The following is a 21,257-nucleotide window of genomic DNA, read 5'->3' as shown; positions in this document are numbered from 1 at the left end:
ATGTAACCTACCCTACCCCCAAAATGTCAACCCATGTCTTCTATTTTAAACAATGCTGTTTTGTTGACCAAATTGTATTTTTGTTTTTTTCTGCAATGTTTCCCCCCCCCCACCACTCTACCACCACATTGAGTTTAGTAGCTCTGTGCACGTCAGGTGCTGTTTAATATACAGACCTACTCCTCCATTTGACCTAGTTTCTCTATCACATCTATATCACTTTGTGCTTTAGGCCTGGTGGAGCTTGGTCCACCAGGCTGTTGTTTGGAGTGGCCCGCAGATCCACATACAGTCTGCATATGATATACAGTCTGTTGATCAATTGAACTACAGTAGTTAGTTTTTATCATCCGAATGCACCAATATGTGTTCATTCTTCCCAGATGAAGGAACTAGGTAATATTCATCATCTGAATGCACCATCTGAAGCTTTAACACACTCATGATACACGAGAGGTTTAAAAAACTTTTAAAACTTTTAAAACTTTTTGACCTATGTATTTAAAAGCAATTCTAAAGTTAAAAAGTGTAGCATAGGCCCCTCGCAGAATGTTCTTAATATGATCCTCAGGTTATAGTTTTCTATCTAAAACCACCCCTAGATCTCTTTCTTGATCAGAATTCTTTATAGATCTCTGTGGCTCGATCATAGAAACTGAGTAAATTCGTTACACTGGACCTTCCAGATCGAATACCATGCTGACAGTCTGATATATCATTCAGTATGTCTGCATCTGAAATTGAGCAATACCGGATTTATTATTTGGTTTTATAAATTTTATACTTATAATCTTAACTTATTTCAGAGACCACGAGTAATCTGGGCTTCGAACTCAACAGAAAAGCCTTCCGTAGACCTGCTTCTTTGCTACATAATAGACAAAATTTAGTAAGTATTGATTTATTATGTTTGTTTATTTATTTATTTTTTCTTTATATACAAGAAGGTACATTGGGGGAGAGTACAATGACTTGAAGTTATACATTCTTGTAAAGCAACTAGCACTCATAGCGTTTCGGGCAGATCTAAGTATAGACCAAGGAACTTACCATCTTTTTTATTTCTGATGTTAACATTGTGTAACTGTAGATGAATTGCATTTGTTGATTTGCTCCCAAGTAAGATGTTGTAGGTCCTTTCTATGTTTAGTGTGAGTTTGTTGGTTGACATTAATAAGTGGATTTTTTTTTAATTTATTGTTTACATCATTATTTAATATGAGTGGGTTGGAGTCTGAGTAGATGAGGTTAGTGTCATCATTATCTCATATCTCAGTGATTTTGTCGTAATGGTCAAGTAGCTGTACTGTACAAGTAGAGGACATGAGAGATAGCTGTAAGAGGTATTTCAATATCTTCCTGCTCTAAATCCTTGTTGGCCTGGATTGTGGAGGTCATTGGTCTCTATAAAACTAGTAACCTGACTCCTGATCACTCTCAAATAATTTTATTATGTGGGATGTTAGTGCAACTGGTCTATAATTCTTTGCCAATGCTTGTGTTGTGTTGTGTTGTTTTGGTAGTGATGTGCAATGTGTTGTTTTGGTAGTGATTCGTCCAGTTCTGGTAGTAGTGCGGTTGTTGTGTGGTGTAGTACTTGTGTGCTTGTTAATGACTTATATTCCAGTCTTGTGGGTATCTCCTTTCCCCTACGGGCCAACTGCTTTGTTCTTACCTAGCATTTTGCTTTGTTTGGGTATGAATGTTTGTGTGCCGTATATTTTGCAAAATTTGCCATATATCTCATTATTTACTCCTCTGCCTAGCAACAAGTCTGTCTAATTATACTCATTAACTGTTTTTCAAAGTTCCCCATAGTGTCCTTTATTGAAATCGAGTTCATGAACCGTTTCAATGTTCTTATTTTCTTCTAGATTATATCTTAAAGTATATTTAAATGTTATTGTTATTATTGTTATTAAATGTTATTGTGACATTGCATTGCAATTGAGCTATGTTGTTTACCATACCGTTCATTTCGTGAGTATAAGTATAGATGCCACACTTGTGACAGGTAAAACCATGCCTTTTTTGAAAAACAGTACCGTCTGTTGCACGTAAGAGCAACCCACACTATATTATGTTGCGATATTATTTCAATATTTCCGATTGCATTGATAATTTGAATTTTCATAGATTTCAATTTATTTTCATTTCGATTTAATAATTTTGTGTGACATTGCATTGAAATTGAGCTGTGTTGTTTACCATACTGTTCATTTCATGAGTATAGTTTATTTTTTTATTTTTTTCATTTCATTTTTTTAGCTGTTCTTATTTTTCAGTGATGGGAATATCAGATCATTTGATGTTCCCAATTTTCTGATGGAAGCATCAGACCATTATAGAATGCATCGGATGAGGTAGTTTGGAATGGTGGGGAGGATGAGAGGGGGGGATGGTGGGGAAGACGAGGGGACAGAGGAGAAGGTAATGGTGGGGAGGACGAGGGGACTGGGGAGTTGGGGATGGTGGGGACAGGGGATTGCTGGGGAGGGGAAAATGGTAAGGAGGACGATGGGACAGGGAAGTGGGAATAGTGGGGATGATGTGGGGACGGGGAAGTGGGAAGGACGAGAGGACTGTGGAATGCGGAATGGCAAAGTGAATTGTAATTATATATATTAATTAATTCTTATAAATTTCCAGAAGCCTGTATCAACACCCACACTAATGCAACTGAAAGAGATGTTGAGACAAGTATTGCTGATATGTTGAAGAACGCCCCAAACAAACTCGGTGGAAACAGATACAAGGTAAAGTTTGCCAATTTGCTGTAGTCTAATTCAATTTCTTTTTAGTAATCTTTGAGAACATTTATGCTATGAATAAGATAAAATAATGTAACTGATTTTGACTAAATATGTAGATATATTTAATTTTCTGAGCACTAATAATGAAAGAAAACAAAAATAAGAGGTGGCTACTATCTCTAATAATGGGCTGGAATAATGCAGGATATAATAATATATATATATAAATATGACAATGTCAGACCACGGAGGAAGAATGAAACAGGAATTTCCTTAAGTACTTTTGTATATTAAATACATCTTCAGAAGGTCCTTCTGAAGATGTATTTAATATACGAAAGTACTTAAGGAAATTCCTGTTTCATTCTTCCTCCGTGGTCTGACATTGTCACATTCTTAATCACGTGTTTATTTTCGTGATATACACACATATATATAAATATATATATATATATATATATATTTATATATATATATTTATTTTTATAAATATATATATGATATATAGATTCTATATAGATTCTATTCTATTATTCTATTCTATTCTATTCTATAGTTTTATATAGATTCTTGTTTTAGTTTTTTTTTCTATAATATGGAAACGGTTTTTAATTAATAAATTAAATATTATATAATAAAATAATGTATTATTGAAAACAATTAGTAACAAACAATATTTCATTACAGGGTGGTGAAGCAAGAAGACATGTGCATCACACAGCAGACTTGGATATGACGAATACTGAAAATGGTGGCGAGCCTGGTGCATGGCGTACCGCTGAATCTTTTCTAATGTCTATATAGAAGAATCTATATGTGTCTATATATAGACACATATAGATTCCTATATATAACCTATATATATATATGTGTGTACATATATTATAATATATATATATATATATATATATATATATATATATATATATATATATATATATATATATATATATATATATATATATATATATATATATATATAACTGAAAACTCATTAAAAAAAAACTCATTGAAAAAAACATTCAGGCTTGTTCGCATATATATATATATATATATATATATATATATATATATATATATATATATATATATATATATCGGTTAGGTTTGGTAGGGTTGGTTAGTTATCATATATCTACGTATAACTAGCTAGTTTTACCTTTATATATATATTATTTATATATATATATATTATATAAAAAGTTTGTGAGGAAGACCTCTGGTGCCAATGTGGGGACCCATAGCCTTGGAGAAGAAAATAAAAAGTATTCAGAGGAGACCTTGTGGTCACTCACTAAACACTAATATTATCTTCTACCACCCCCATTCTTTTGTATGTACACATATATATTTGCTTTATTTGAACTTTGTTACAAAGAGGGAGTTACATATAGGTTACAAAGATGGTTATCATATATATATATTATTTATATATATATATTATTTATATATATATATATTATTTATATATATATATATATTATTTATATATATATTATTTATATATATATTATTTATATATAAATATATTATTTATATATAAATATATTATTTATATATAAATATATTATTTATATATAAATATATTATTTATATATAATATATTATTTATATATAAATATATTATTTATATATAAATATATTATTTATATATAAATATATTATTTATATATATATAAATATATATATATATATATAATATATAATGTATATAATATATATACTATTACACTACATTCTTATATATTACACTAATATATATATATATATATATATATATATATATATATATATATATATATATATATATATATATTTATATATATATATATATATATATATATATATATATATATATATAATATATATATTATATAAATTATTTATATATATATTATTTATATATATATTATATAGGTCATATGTTTTTGTATTTTTGCTGATTTGTTAGTAAATAATAAAAGAAATATAAATTATTTGATTTTTTTACCCTTAAATTGGTTTTAATATTTAAATTGAAAACAATAATATAATATAAAAAAATATAAGAAAAATAATAATACATTATAAAATAAAATATAATAAAAATATTATAATATAATATAAAATAATATAATTTAATTTCAAGAAATTTAACTTTAAACACAAAGATGTGAAAAGGGTTCAGATAAGGCTCAAACCTTTCACAAGAGATTCATATTGGTGTATGAATGGATTATGAATGACTCATGTTAGGAGTGTAAAGTTGCCACAACATCTCAAATTAGTGTTAGATACATATGTCTTGGTTATAAGTTTTGGAAACCTATTTAAGTCCACACACAATATCGTATCTGATACGATAAAACAAACGTTTCCAATCCTTTCAAATACTTTTCAGATATGTTGTGGCAACCTAAAATTGTTTGCTGGGTTGAGCCTCTGCATCACTCTCTTGAGCCTCTGCATCACTCTCTTAAGCTTCTGCAACACTCTCTTGAGCCTCTGCATCACTCCCTTAAGCCTCTGCATCCCTCTCTTGATCATCTGCATCACTCTCGTAAGCCTCCGCATCACTCTCTTGAGCCTCTGCATAACTCTCTTGAGCCTCTGCATCACTCTCTAGAGCCTCCGCATCCCTGTCTTGAGCCTCTGCAACACACTCTTCCGCCTCTGCACCACTCTCTTAAGCCTCTGAATCCCTCTCTTGAGGCCTCTGCATCACTCTTTCGAGCCTCTGCATCACTCTCTTGATCCTCTGCATCACTCACTTTAGCCTCTGCATCCCTCTCTTGAGCCTCTTCATTATTCTCGTGATCCACTGCATCACTCTTTTGAGCCTCTTCATCATTCTCTTGAGCCTCTGCATCCCTCTCTTAAGCCTCTACATCATTCTCTTGAGCCTCTGCATTACTCTCTTGAGCCTCTGCATCACTGTCTAAAGCCTCTGAATCTCTCTCTTCAGCCTCTGCATCCCCTCTATTAAGCCTCTGCATCACTCTCTTACGCCTCTACATCACTCTATTGAGCTTCTGCATCATTCTCTTGAGCCTCTGCATCCCTCTCCTAACCCTCTACATCATTCTCTTGCGCCTCTGCATCCCTCTCTTGAGCCTCTGCATCACTCTCAAGTGCCTCTGCATCTTTCTCTTGTGCCTCTGCATCACTCACTTTAGCCTCTGCATCCCTATCTTGAGCCTCTGCATCACTCTCGTGATCCTCTGCATCATTCTCTTGAGCCTCTGCTTCCCTTTTCTAAGCCTCTGCAGCACACTCTTAAGCCTCTGAATCACTCTCTTGAGCCTCTCTATCCCTCTCTTGAGCCTCTGCATCGCTATCTTAAGTCTCTGCATCACTCTCGTAAGCCTCTGAATCACTCTCTTGAGCCTCTGCATCCCTCTCTTGAGCCTCTGCATCACTCTCTTGAGATTCTGCATTACTTTCTTGAGCCTCTACATCCCTCTCTTGAGCCTCTGCATCCCTCTCTTAAGCCTCTGCATCACTCTATTGAGCCTCTGCATAATTCTCTTGAGCCTCTGCATCACTCGCTTGAGCCTCTGCATCCCTCTCTTAAGCCTCTGCAACACTCTCTTAAGCCTCTGCATCATTCCCTTAAGCCTCTGCATCCCTCTCTTGATCATCTGCATCACTCTCTTGAGCCTCTGCATCCCTCTCTTGAGCCTCTGCAAAACTCTCTTCCGCCTCTGCATCACTCTCTTAAGCCTCTGAATCCCTCTCTTGAGGCCTCTGAATCACTCTCTCGAGCCTCTGCATCACTCTCTTGATCCTCTGCATCACTCTCTTGAACCTCTGCATCACTCTCTTGAGCCTCTGCATCACTCTCTTGATCCTCTGCATCACTTTCTTGAGCCTCTGCATCCCTCTCTTGAAGTCCTGCATCTCTCGCATCCCAATCTTCAGCCTTTGCATCACTCTCTTAAGCCTCTGCATCCCTCACTTGAGCCTCTGCATCACTCTCAAGAGCCGCTGCATCCCTCTCTTGTGCCTCTGCATCCCTCACTTCAGCCTCTGCATCCCTCTCTTGAGCCTCTGCATCCCTCTCTTGGGCCACTGCATCCCTCTCTTGAGCCTCCGTATCTCTCTTTTAATACTCTGCATCACTCTGTTAAGCCTCTGCATCACTCTCTCAAGCCTCTGAATCACTCTCTTGAGCCTCTGCATAACTCTCTTGAGCCCCTGCATCCCTCTCACAACTCTCTGCATCACTCTCTTGAGCCTCTGCATCACCCTCTTAAGCCTCTGCATTACTCTCTTGAGCCTTTGTATCCCTCTCCTAAGCGTCTGCCTCACTCTCTTAAGCCTCTGCATCACTCTCTTGAGCCTCTGCATCCCTCTCTTGAGCATCTGCATCAATCTTTTAATTATCTTCATCCCTCTCTTGAGCCTCCGCAACACTCCCTTCAGCCTCTGCATCACTCTAGTAAGCCTCTGAATCACTCTCTCGAGCCTCTGCATCACTCTCTTGATCCTCTGCATCACTCTCTTGAGCTTCTGCATCACTCTCTTGAGCCTCTGCATCACTCTCTAGAGCCTCTGAACGAGAAAATAAGCGGAAAATCAACGGAAAATTAATGGAAAATCAGGAACATTTTAGTTAATTCTAATGAAAACACATTTATTTTTATCATTTGTATTGGAAACAACATTGTCATATGTCTTTTCTTCGATCTAAATAATACGAAACCTCGCTTTATGATTCGAAGTTAAAATCCACAAATTTGGAATAATAGTGACTTTTTCACGTTTTTCATGTAGTTTGATATTACGTAAATATATTCATTTTTACCAATATTTCGGCACAAGAGAGGGATGCAAATGCTCTTGAGAGTGATGCAGAGGCTGAAGAGAGTAATGCAGAGGCTCAAGAGAATGATGTAGAGGCTTAAGAGAGGGATGCAGAGGCTCAAGAGAATGATGCAGAGGATCAAGAGAGGGATGCAGAGGATCAAGAGAGTGATGCAGAGGCTCAAGAGAGTGATGCAGAGGCTCAAAAGAGTGATGCAGAGGATCAAGAGAGTGATGCAGAGGCACGAAAGAGTGATGCAGAGGCCTCAAGAGAGGGATTCAGAGGCTTAAGAGAGTGGTGCAGAGGCGGAAGAGAGTGTTGCAGAGGCTCAAGAGAGGGATGCAGAGGCTCTAGAGAGTGATGCAGAGGCTCAAGAGAGTAATGCAGAGGCTCAAGAGAGTGATGCGGAGGCTTACGAGAGGGAAGCAGATGATCAAGAGAGGGATGCAGAGGCTTAAGGGAGTGATGCAGAGGCTGAAGAGAGTGTTGCATAGGCTTAAGAGAGTGATGCAGAGGCTCGAGAGAGTGATGCAGAGGCTCAAGAGAGTTATGCAGAGGCTCAAGAGAGTGATGCAGAGGCTTAAGAGAGGGATGCAGAGGCTCAAGAGAGGGATGAAGAGGCTCAAGAGAGTGATGCAGAATCTCAAGAGAGTGTTGCAGAGGCTCAAAAATGATGCAAACACGTAATTGATTGAATAATAAACTTAAATACTTCATCTTCAATCATCTATTTGTTTCTCGTTGAAATACTGAGTAAGATATTGAAAAGGGGAGAAATTCGGTTTTTATTGCATATATCGACGTTTCAGCTGGAATTGTGCGGTTTTAAGTGTACATCTTCTGTCGGTAATATAAACGGAAAATCAGGAACATTTTAGTTAATTCTAATGAAAACACATTGAATTTTATCATTTGTATTGGAAACAACATTGTCATATGTCTTTTCTTGGATCTAAATAATACGAAACCTCGCTCTATGATTCAAAGTTAAAATCCTCAAATTAGGAATAATATTGACTTTTTTCACGTTTTTCATGTAGTTTGATATTACGTAAATATATTCAATTTTACCAATATTTCGAAACTATTTCATGTAGTATCACGATATGTGATTTGGCCTTCATATCTCAGATTTTCGCATAATATTGCATTTTAAGCAAGTTTTCTTGCATTTTGTTTCGTACTAAACATCATCGAATTTAGCAATATTTTGACGTTTATCATCCCCTTTTCCTTTATGTGATTTAAACAAAATATCATGGAATTAGACAATATTTTGCCATTTTTTCAACGGTTTTGTGAATTTTCAGTTTATTGTTATTAATACATTAAATATACGATAAAAATTATGCAAACACGTAATTGATTAGAAATTAATCTTAAATACCTCATTTTCAATCAACTATTTGTTTCTCGTTGAAATACTGAATAAGATATTGAAAAGGGGAGAAGTTCGGTTTTTATTGCATATATCGACGTTTCAGCAGGAATTGTGCGGTTTTACGTGTACATTTTCCATAGGTAATATAAACGGAAAATCAGGAACATTTTAGTTCATTATAATGAAAACACACTGATTTTTATCATTTGTATTGGAAACAACATTGTCATATGTTTTTTCTTGGATCTAAATAATACGAAACCTCGCTTTATGATTCGAAGATAAAATCCTTAAATTTGGTTTAATAGGGACTTTTTTTACGTTTTTCATGTAGTTTGATTTTACGTAAATATATTAATTTTTACCAATATTTCGATACTTTTTCATGTAGTATCACGATATGTGATTTGGCTTTCAAATCTCAAAATTTCGCATAATATTGCATTTTAAGCAAGTTTTCTTGCATTTAGTTTCGTACTATAAATCAACGAATTTAGTAATATGTTGACGTTTATCATCCCCCTTTTCCTTTATGTCATATGAACAAAATATCATCGAATTAGGCAATATTTTGCCTAATTCGCCTCTGCATAACTCTCTTGAGCCTCTGCATCACTCGCTTGAGCCTCTGCGTCCCTCTCTTAAGCCTCTGCAACACTCTCTTCAGCCTCTGCATCACTCCCTTAAGCCTTTGCATCACTCGGTTAAGCCTCTGCATCACTCTCTCAAGCCTCTGAATCACTCTCTTGAGCCTCTGCATAACTCTCTTGAGCCCCTGCATCCCTCTCTCAACTCTCTGCATCACTCTCTTGAGCCTCTGCATCACCCTCTAAAGCCTCTGCATTACTCTCTTGAGCCTCTGCATCCCTCTCGTAAGCGTCTGCCTCACTCTCTTAAGCCTCTGCATCACTCTCTTGAGCCTCTGCATCCCTCTCTTGAGCCTCTGCATCAATCTTTTAATTCTCTTCATCCCTCTGTTGAGCCTCCGCAACAATCCCTTCAGCCTCTGCATCACTCTAGTAAGCCTCTGAATCACTCTCTCGAGCCTCTGCATCACTCTCTTGATCCTCTGCATCACTCTCTTGAGCCTCTGCATCACTCTCTTGAGCCTCTGCATCACTCTCTAGAGCCTCTGCTTCCCTCTCTTGATCTTCTGCATCAATATCCTGAGGCTCTGCATCACTCTCTTAAGCCTCTGCATCACTCTCGTAAGCCTCTGAATCACTCTCCTGAGCCTCTGCATTACTCTCTTGAGCCCCTGCATCCCTCTCTTGAGCCTCTGCATCACTCTCTTGAGCCTCTGCATCACCCTTTTATGCCTCTGCATCCCTCGTTTGAGCCTCTGCATCACTTTCTTAAGCCTCTCTCCTGAGCCTCTGCATCACTCTCTTCAGCCTCTGCATCACTCTCTTAAGCCTCTGCATCCCTCTCTTGATGCTCTGCATCACTCTCTTGAGCCCCTGCATCATTCTCTGTAGCCTCTGCATCCCTCTCGTAATCCTCTACATCATTCTCTTGAGCCTCTGCATTACTCTCTTGAAGCTCTGCATCACTGTCTAAAGCTTCTGCATCCCTCTCTTCAGCCTCTGCATCCCCTCTATTAAGCCTCTGCATCACTCTCTTAAGCCTCTACATCACTCTATTGAGCTTCTGCATCATTCTCTTGAGCCTCTGCATCCCTCTCTTAAGCTTCTACATCATTCTCTTGATCCTTTGCATCACTCTCGTGAGCCTCTGCATCATTCTCTTGAGCCTCTGCATCCCTCTCCTATCCCTCTACATCATTCTCTTGAGCCTCTGCATCCTTCTCTTGAGCCTCTGCATCACTCTCAAGTGCCTCTGCATCACTCTCAAGTGCCTCTGCATCTTTCTCTTGTGCCTCTGCATCACTCACTTTAGCCTCTGCATCCCTCTCTGGAGCCTCTGCATCACTCTCGTGATCCTCTGCATCACTCTTTTGAGCCTCTGCATCATTCTCTTGAGCCTCTGCATCCCTCTCTTAAGCCTCTGCATCACACTCTTAAGCCTCTGAATCACTCTCTTGAGCCTCTCCATCCCTCTCTTGACCCTCTGCATCACTCGCGTAAGCCTCTGAATCACTCTCTTGAGCCTCTGCATCCCTCTCTTCAGCCTCTGCATCACTCTCTTCAGCCCCTGCATCCCTCTCTTCAGCCTCTGCATCATTCTCTTGAGATTCTGCATCACTTTCTAGAGCCTCTACATCCCTCTCTTGAGCCTCTGAATCCCTCTCTTAAGCCTCTGCATCACTCTCTTGAGCCTCTGCATAACTCTCTTGAGCCTCTGCATCACTCTCTTGAGCCTCTGCATCCCTCTCTTAAGCCTCTGCAACACTCTCTTCAGCCTCTGCATCACTCCCTTAAGCCTCTGCATCCCTCTCTTGATCATCTGCATCTCTCTCGTAAGCCTCCGCATCACTCTCATGAGCTTCTGCATAACTCTCTTGAGCCTCTGCATCACTCTCTAGAGCCTCTGCATCCCTCTCTTGAGCCTCTGCAACTCTCTCTTCCGCCTCTGCATCACTCTCTTAAGCCTCTGATTCCCTCTCTTGAGGCCTCTGCATCACTCTCTCGAGCCTCTGCATCACTCTCTTGATCCTCTGCATCACTCGCTTGATCCTCTGCGTCCCTCTCTTAAGCCTCTGCAACACTCTCTTCAGCCTCTGCATCACTCCCTTAAGCCTCTGCATCCCTCTCTTGATCATCTGCATCACTCTCGTAAGCCTCCGCATCACTCTCTTGAGCCTCTGCATAACTCTCTTGAGCCTCTGCATCCCTCTCTTGAGCCTCTGCAACACTCTCTTCCGCCTCTGCATCACTCTCTTGATCCTCTGCATCACTCTCTTGAACCTCTGCATCACTCTCTTGAGCCTCTGCATCACTCTCTTGATCCTCTGCATCACTCTCTTGAGTCTCTGCATCCCTCTCTTGAAGTCCTGCATCTCTCTCATGAGCCTCTGCATCCCAATCTTCAGCCTTTGCATCACTCTGTTAAGCCTCTGCATCACTCTCTCAAGCCTCTGAATCACTCTCTTGAGCCTCTGCATAACTCTCCTGAGCCCCTGCATCCCTCTCTCAACTCTCTGCATCACTCTCTTGAGCCTCTGCATCACCCTCTAAAGCCTCTGCATTACTCTCTTGAGCCTCTGCATCCCTCTCGTAAGCGTCTGCCTCACTCTCTTAAGCCTCTGCATCACTCTCTTGAGCCTCTGCATCCCTCTCTTGAGCCTCTGCATCAATCTTTTAATTCTCTTCATCCCTCTCTTGAGCCTCCGCAACACTCCCTTCAGCCTTTGCATCACTCTAGTAAGCCTCTGAATCACTCTCTCGAGCCTCTGCATCACTCTCTTGATCCTCTGCATCACTCTCTTGAGCCTCTGCATCACTCTCTTGAGCCTCTGCATCACTCTCTAGAGCCTCTGCTTCCCTCTCTTGATCTTCTGCATCAATATCCTGAGGCTCTGCATCACTCTCTTAAGCCTCTGCATCACTCTCGTAAGCCTCTGAATCACTCTCCTGAGCCTCTGCATTACTCTCTTGAGCCCCTGCATCCCTCTCTTGAGCCTCTGCATCACTCTCTTGAGCCTCTGCATCACCCTTTTATGCCTCTGCATCCCTCGTTTGAGCCTCTGCATCACTTTCTTAAGCCTCTCTCCTGAGCCTCTGCATCACTCTCTTCAGCCTCTGCATCACTCTCTTAAGCCTCTGCATCCCTCTCTTGATGCTCTGCATCACTCTCTTGAGCCCCTGCATCATTCTCTGTAGCCTCTGCATCCCTCTCGTAAGCCTCTACATCATTCTCTTGAGCCTCTGCATTACTCTCTTGAAGCTCTGCATCACTGTCTAAAGCTTCTGCATCCCTCTCTTCAGCCTCTGCATCCCCTCTATTAAGCCTCTGCATCACTCTCTTAAGCCTCTACATCACTCTATTGAGCTTCTGCATCATTCTCTTGAGCCTCTGCATCCCTCTCTTAAGCTTCTACATCATTCTCTTGATCCTTTGCATCACTCTCGTGAGCCTCTGCATCATTCTCTTGAGCCTCTGCATCCCTCTCCTATCCCTCTACATCATTCTCTTGAGCCTCTGCATCCTTCTCTTGAGCCTCTGCATCACTCTCAAGTGCCTCTGCATCACTCTCAAGTGCCTCTGCATCTTTCTCATGTGCCTCTGCATCACTCACTTTAGCCTCTGCATCCCTCTCTGGAGCCTCTGCATCACTCTCGTGATCCTCTGCATCACTCTTTTGAGCCTCTGCATCATTCTCTTCAGCCTCTGCATCCCTCTCTTAAGCCTCTGCATCACACTCTTAAGCCTCTGAATCACTCTCATGAGCCTCTCCATCCCTCTCCTGACCCTCTGCATCACTCGCGTAAGCCTCTGAATCACTCTCTTGAGCCTCTGCATCCCTCTCTTCAGCCTCTGCATCACTCTCTTCAGCCCCTGCATCCCTCTCTTCAGCCTCTGCATCATTCTCTTGAGATTCTGCATCACTTTCTAGAGCCTCTACATCCCTCTCTTGAGCCTCTGAATCCCTCTCTTAAGCCTCTGCATCACTCTCTTGAGCCTCTGCATAACTCTCTTGAGCCTCTGCATCACTCTCTTGAGCCTCTGCATCCCTCTCTTAAGCCTCTGCAACACTCTCTTCAGCCTCTGCATCACTCCCTTAAGCCTCTGCATCCCTCTCTTGATCATCTGCATCTCTCTCGTAAGCCTCCGCATCACTCTCATGAGCTTCTGCATAACTCTCTTGAGCCTCTGCATCACTCTCTAGAGCCTCTGCATCCCTCTCTTGAGCCTCTGCAACTCTCTCTTCCGCCTCTGCATCACTCTCTTAAGCCTCTGATTCCCTCTCTTGAGGCCTCTGCATCACTCTCTCGAGCCTCTGCATCACTCTCTTGATCCTCTGCATCACTCGCTTGATCCTCTGCGTCCCTCTCTTAAGCCTCTGCAACACTCTCTTCAGCCTCTGCATCACTCCCTTAAGCCTCTGCATCCCTCTCTTGATCATCTGCATCACTCTCGTAAGCCTCCGAATCACTCTCTTGAGCCTCTGCATAACTCTCTTGAGCCTCTGCATCCCTCTCTTGAGCCTCTGCAACACTCTCTTCCGCCTCTGCATCACTCTCTTGATCCTCTGCATCACTCTCTTGAACCTCTGCATCACTCTCTTGAGGCTCTGCATCACTCTCTTGATCCTCTGCATCACTCTCTTGAGTCTCTGCATCCCTCTCTTGAAGTCCTGCATCTCTCTCATGAGCCTCTGCATCCCAATCTTCAGCCTTTGCATCACTCTGTTAAGCCTCTGCATCACTCTCTCAAGCCTCTGAATCACTCTCTTGAGCCTCTGCATAACTCTCTTGAGCCCCTGCATCCCTCTCTCAACTCTCTGCATCACTCTCTTGAGCCTCTGCATCACCCTCTAAAGCCTCTGCATTACTCTCTTGAGCCTCTGCATCCCTCTCGTAAGCGTCTGCCTCACTCTCTTAAGCCTCTGCATCACTCTCTTGAGCCTCTGCATCCCTCTCTTGAGCCTCTGCATCAATCTTTTAATTCTCTTCATCCCTCTCTTGAGCCTCTGCATCATTCTCTTGAGATTCTGCATCACTTTCTAGAGCCTCTACATCCCTCTCTTGAGCCTCTGCATCACTCTCTTGAGCCTCTGCATAACTCTCTTGAGCCTCTGCATCACTCTCTTGAGCCTCTGCATCCCTCTCTTAAGCCTCTGCAACACTCTCTTCAGCCTCTGCATCACTCCCTTAAGCCTCTGCATCCCTCTCTTGATCATCTGCATCTCTCTCGTAAGCCTCCGCATCACTCTCTTAAGCCTCTGATTCCCTCTCTTGAGGCCTCTGCATCACTCTCTCGAGCCTCTGCATCACTCTCTTGAGCCTCTGCAACTCTCTCTTCCGCCTCTGCATCACTCTCTTAAGCCTCTGATTCCCTCTCTTGAGGCCTCTGCATCACTCTCTCGAGCCTCTGCATCACTCTCTTGATCCTCTGCATCACTCGCTTGAGCCTCTGCATCACTCTCTTGAGCCTCTGCATCACTCACCTGATCCTCTGCATCACTCTCTTGAGCCTCTGCATCCCTCTCTTGAAGTCCTGCATTTCTCTCATGAGTCTCTGCATCCCTCTCTTCAGCCTTTGCATCACTCTCTTAAGCCTCTGCATCCCTCTCTTGAGCCTCTGCATCACTCTCAAGAGCCTCTGCATCCCTCTCTCTTGCCTCTGCATCCCTCACTTGAGCCTCTGCATCCCTCTCTTGAGCCTCTGCATCTCTCTCTTGGGCCACTGCATCCCTCTCTTGAGCCTCCGCATCTCTCTTTTAAGCCTCTGCGTCACCCTCGTAAGCCTCTGCATTACTCTCTTGAGCCTCTGCTTCCCTCTCTTAAGCGTCTGCCTCACTCTCTTAAGCCTCTGCATCACTCTCTTGAGCCTCTGCATCCCTCTCTTAAGCCTCTGCATCAATCTTTTCATCCTCTTCATCCCTCTCTTGAGCCTCCGCAACACTCCTTTTAGCCTCTGCATCACTCTAGTAAGCCTCTGAATCACTCTCTCGAGCCTCTGCATCACTCTCTTGATCCTCTGCATCACTCTCATGAGCCTCTGCATCACTTTCCTGAGCCTCTGCATCACTCTCTAGAGCCTCTGCATCACTCTCTTCAGCCTCTGCATCACTCTCTTAAGCCTCTGCTTCCCTCTCTTGATCCTCTGCATCACTCTCCTGAGCCTCTCCATCACTCTCGTAAGCCACTGCATTACTCACTTGAGCCTCTGCATCCCTCTCCTAAGCGTCTGCCTCACTCTCCTAACCCTCTGCATCACTCTCTTGAGCCTCTGCATCCCTCTCTTGAGCCTCTGCATCAATCTTTTAATTCTCTTCATCCCTCTCTTGAGCCTCCGCAACACTCCCTTCAGCCTCTACATCACTCTAGTAAGCCTCTGAATCACTCTCTCGAGCCTCTGCATCACTATCTTGATCCTCTGCATCACTCTCATGAGCCTCTGCATCACTCTCTTGAGCCTCTGCATCACTCTCTAGAGCCTCTGCATCACTCTTCAGCCTCTGCATCACTCTCTTAAGCCTCTGCTTCCCTCTCTTGATCATCTGCGTCAATCTCCTGAGCCTCTGCATCACTCTCTTGAGCCTCTGCATCACTCTCTAGAGCCTCTGCTTCCCTCTCTTGATCTTCTGCATCAATATCCTGAGCCTCTGCATCAATATCCTGAGCCTCTGCATCACTCTCTTAAGCCTCTGCATCACTCTCGCAAGCCTCTGAATCACTCTCCTGAGTCTCTGCATTACTCTCTTGAGCCCCTGCATCCCTCTCTTGAGCCTCTGCATCACTCTCTTGATCCTCTGCATCACCCTTTTAAGCCCCTGCATCCCTCTTTTGAGCCTCTGCATCACTTTCTTAAGCCTCTCTCCTGAGCCTCTGTATCACTCTCTTCAGCCTCTGCATCACTCTCTTAAGCCTCTGCATCCCTCTCTTGATGCTCTGCATCACTCTCTTGAGCCCCTGCATCATTCTCTTGAGCCTCTGCATCCCTCTCGTAAGCCTCTACATCATTCTCTTGAGCCTCTGCATTACTCTCTTGAACCTCTGCATCACTGTCTAAAGCCTCTGCATCTCTCTCTTCAGCCTCTGCATCCCCTCTATTAAGCCTCTGCCTCACTCTCTTAAGCCTCTACATCACTCTATTGAGCTTCTGCATCATTCTCTTGAGCCTCTGCATCCCTCTCTTAAGCTTCTACATCATTCTCTTGATCCTCTGCATCACTCTCTTGAGCCTCTGCATCATTCTCTTGAGCCTCTGCATCCCTCTCCTATCCCTCTACATCATTCTCTTGAGCCTCTGCATCCCTCTCTTGAGCCTCTGCATCACTCTCAAGTGCCTCTGCATCTTTCTCTTGTGCCTCTGCATCACTCACTTTAGCCTCTGCATCCCTCTCTTGAGCCTCTGCATCACTCTCGTGATCCTCTGCATCACTCTTTTGAGCCTCTGCATCATTCTCTTGAGTCTCTGCATCCCTCCCGTAAGCCTCTGCATCACACTCTTAAGCCTCTGAATCACTCTCTTGAGCCTCCCCATCCCTCTCTTGAGACTCTGCATCACTCTCTTAAGCCTCTGCATCACTCTCGTAAGCCTCTGAATCACTCTCTTGAGCCTCTGCATCCCTCTCTTCAGCCTCTGCATCACTCTCTTCAGCCTCTGCATCCCTCTCTTCAGCCTCTGCATCATTCTCTTGAGATTCTGCATCACTTTCTAGAGCCTCTACATCCCTCTCTTGAGCTTCTGCATCCCTCTCTTAAGCCTCTGCATCACTTTCTTGAGCCTCTGCATAACTCTCCTGAGCCTCTGCATCACTCTCTTGAGCCTCTGCATCCCTCTCTTAAGCCTCTGCAACACTCTCTTCAGCCTCTGCATCACTCCCTTAAGCCTCTGCATCCCTCTCTTGATCATCTGCATCTCTCTCGTAAGCCTCCGCATCACTCTCTTGAGCTTCTGCATAACTCTCTTGAGCCTCTGCATCACTCTCTAAAGCCTCTGCATCCCTCTCTTGAGCCTCTGCAACTCTCTCTTCCGCCTCTGCATCACTGTCTTAAGCCTCTGAATCCCTCTCTTGAGGCCTCTGCATCACTCTCTCGAGCCTCTGCATCACTCTCTTGATCCTCTGCATCACTCTCTTGAGCCTCTGCATCACTGTCTGGAGCCTCTGCATCACTCTCTTGATCCTCTGCATCACTCTCTTGAGCCTCTGCATCCCTCTCCTGAAGTCCTGCATCTCTCTCATGAGCCTCTGCATCCCTCTCTTCAGCCTTTGCATCACTCTCTTAAGCCTCTGCATCCCTCTCTTCAGCCTCTGCATCACTCTCAAGAGCATTTGCATCCCTCTCTTGTGCCGAAATATTGGTAAAAATGAATATATTTACGTAATATCAAACTACATGAAAAACGTGAAAAAGTCACTATTATTCCAAATTTGTGGATTTTAACTTCGAATCATAAAGCGAGGTTTCGTATTATTTAGATCGAAGAAAAGACATATGACAATGTTGTTTCCAATACAAATGATAAAAATCAATGTGTTTTCATTAGAATTAACTAAAATGATCCTGATTTTTCGTTTATATTACCGATGGAAGATGTACACGTAAAACCGCTCTATTTCGGCTGAAACGTCGATATATGCAATAAAAACCGAACTTCTCCCCTTTTCAATATCTTACTCAGTATTTTAACGAGAAACAAATAGATGATTGAAAATGTAGTATTTAAGTTTATTATCTAATCAATTACGTGTTTGCATCATTTTTATCGTATATTTAATGAATTAATACCAATAAACTGAAAATTCACAAAAACGTGGAAAAACGGCAAAATATTGCCTAATTCGATGATATTTTGTTTAAATAACATAAAGGAAAAGGGAGATGATAAACGTCCAAATATTACTAAATTCGATGATTTTTAGTACGAAAGAAAATACAAGAAAACTTGCTTAAAATGCAATATTATGCGAAATTCTGAGATTTGAAGGCCAAATCACATATCGTGATACTACATGAAAAAGTATCGAAATATTGGTAAAAATGAATATATTTACGTAATATCAAACTACATGAAAAACGTGAAAAAGTCAATATTATTCCAAATTTGAGGATTTTAGCTTCGAATCATAAAGCGAGGTTTCGTATTATTTAGATCCAAGAAAAGACATATGACAATGTTGTTTCCAATACAAATGATAAAAATCAATGTGTTTTCATTAAAATTTCCTAAAATGTTCCTGATTTTTCGTTTATATTACCGATGGAAGATGTACACGTAAAACCGCTCAATTTCGGCTGAAACGTCGATATATGCAATAAAAACCGATCTTCTCCCCTTTTCAATATCTTACTCAGTATTTCAACGAGAAACAAATAGATGATTGAAAATGAAGTTTTTAAGGTTATTATCTAATCAATTATGTGTTTGTATCATTTTTATCGTATATTTAATGAATTAATACCAATAAACTGGAAATTGACAAAAAAGTGGAAAAACAGCAAAATATTGCCTTATTCGATGATATTTTGTAAATATCACATAAAGGAAAAGGGGGATGATAAACGTCAAAATATTACTAAATTCGATGATTTATAGTACGAAACAAAATGCAAGAAAACTTGCTTAAAATGCAATATTATGCGAAATTATGGTATTTGAAAGCGAAATCACATATCGTGATTGTACCGATGGAAGATGTATACGTAAAACCGCACAATTCCAGCTGAAACGTCGATATATGCAATAAAAACCGAATTTCTCCCCTTTTCAATATCTTACTCAGTATTTCAACGAGAAACAAATAGATGATTGAAGATGAAGTATTTAAGTTTATTATCTAATCAATTACGTGTTTGCATCATTTTTATCGTATATTAAATGAATTATTGACCCTTGAGCCATATTTTGGAGCCAAATTCAGGCTCTCTGCACGTATTTGCAGTTTAAAATTACGACTTTCTACACCGAAAATATGCCAATTACTGAGAGCTGCGATGGGTAACATTTTGCCCAAACCCCCCCTGCAGTTTTCATAATATCTCAAACATCACAAATTGAAAGCTTGAGGCATATTTTGGAGCCAAATTCTGTCTTTCTGCTCGTATTCGCAGTTTAAAATTACGACCTTTTTTTACCGAAAATATGCCTATTACTGAAAGCGACGATGGATCACATTTTGACCCAACCCCTCCATGCAATTTTTAAAATATCCAAAACATCCCAAATTCGACGCTGGAGCCATATTTTGGAGCCAAATTCTGGCTCTCTGCACGTATTCGCAGTTTGGAATTACGACTTTTTATACCGAAAATATGGCAATTACTCTAAGCGGCGATGGATAACATTTAGCCCACACTTTCCACGCAGTTTTCAAAATATCCTAAAAATCCCAAATTTGACGTTTGGGCCATATTTTAGAGCTAAATTCTGGCTCTCTGCACGTATTCGCAGTTTGAAATTATAAATTTTTATTCCAAAATACGCCAATTTCTTAGAGCGGCAATGGGTCACATTTTGCCCAAACCCCCCTGCGGTTTGCAAAATATCCCAAACATCCCAAATTCAACCCTTGAGCCATATTTTGGAGCCAAAATTTTTGCTTTCTGCACGTATTCGCAGTTTCATATTACAACTTTTTATACCGAAAATATACCAATAACTGAATGCGGTGATGGATCACATTTTTCTCAAACCCTCCCTGCAGTTTTCAAAATATCCGAAACATCCCAAATTCGACCCTTGAGCCATATTTTGGAGCCAAATTCTGGCTCTATGCACATATTCGCAGTTTGAAACTACGAATTTTTATACCAAAAGTATGCCAATTACTGAGAGCGGCGATAGGTCACATTTTGCACAATCCCCGCCTGCAGTTTTCAAAATATCCCAAACATCCCAAATTCGACGCTTGACCCATATTTGGAGCCAAATTCTGGCTCTCTGCACGTATTCGCAGTTTAAAATTACGACTTTTTATACCGACTATATGCCAATTACTGAGAGCATCGATGGGTCACATTTTGCCCAAACCCTCCCTGCAGTTTTTAAAATCTCCCAAACATCCCAAATTCAACCCTTGAGCAATATTTTGGAGCCAAATTCTGGCTTTCTGCATGTATTCGCAGTTTGAAATTACGACTTTTTATACCGAAAATATGCCAATTACTGAAAGCGGCGAAGGATCACATTTTGCCCAAACCCTCCCTGTAGTTTTCAAAATATCCCAAGCATCCCAAATTCGACCCTTCAGCCATATTTTGTAGCCAAATTCTGGCTCTCTGCACATATTACAAGTTTAAAATTACGACATTTTATACCGAAAATATGCCAATTACCTAGAGCGGCGATGGGTCACATTTTGCCCCCCCCCCCCCCCCACTGCAGTTTTCAAAATATCCCAAACTTCCCAAATTCGACGCTTGAACCATATTTTGGAGCCAAATTCTAGCTCTCTGCACGGATTCGCAGTTTGAAAATACGAATTTTATTACGAAAATAAGCCAATTACTGTGAGAGGCGATGAGTCACATTTTGCCCAAACCCAGCCTGCAGTTTTCAAAATTTCCCAAACTTACCAAATTTGACGCTTGAGCCATATTTGGGTGCCAAATTCTAGCTCTCTGCACATATTCGCAGTTTAAAAATTACGACTTTTTATACCGAAAATATGCCAATTACTGAGAGCTGCGATGGGTCACATATTGCCCAAACCCCCCTGTAGTTTTCAAAATATCCCAAACATCCCAAATTCGACCCTTGAGCC

Source organism: Procambarus clarkii, chromosome 16 (assembly GCF_040958095.1).
Source record: "Procambarus clarkii isolate CNS0578487 chromosome 16, FALCON_Pclarkii_2.0, whole genome shotgun sequence".
Classification (NCBI taxonomy): Eukaryota; Metazoa; Arthropoda; class Malacostraca; order Decapoda; family Cambaridae; genus Procambarus; species Procambarus clarkii.
Note: the sequence above shows the minus strand (reverse complement) of the source record.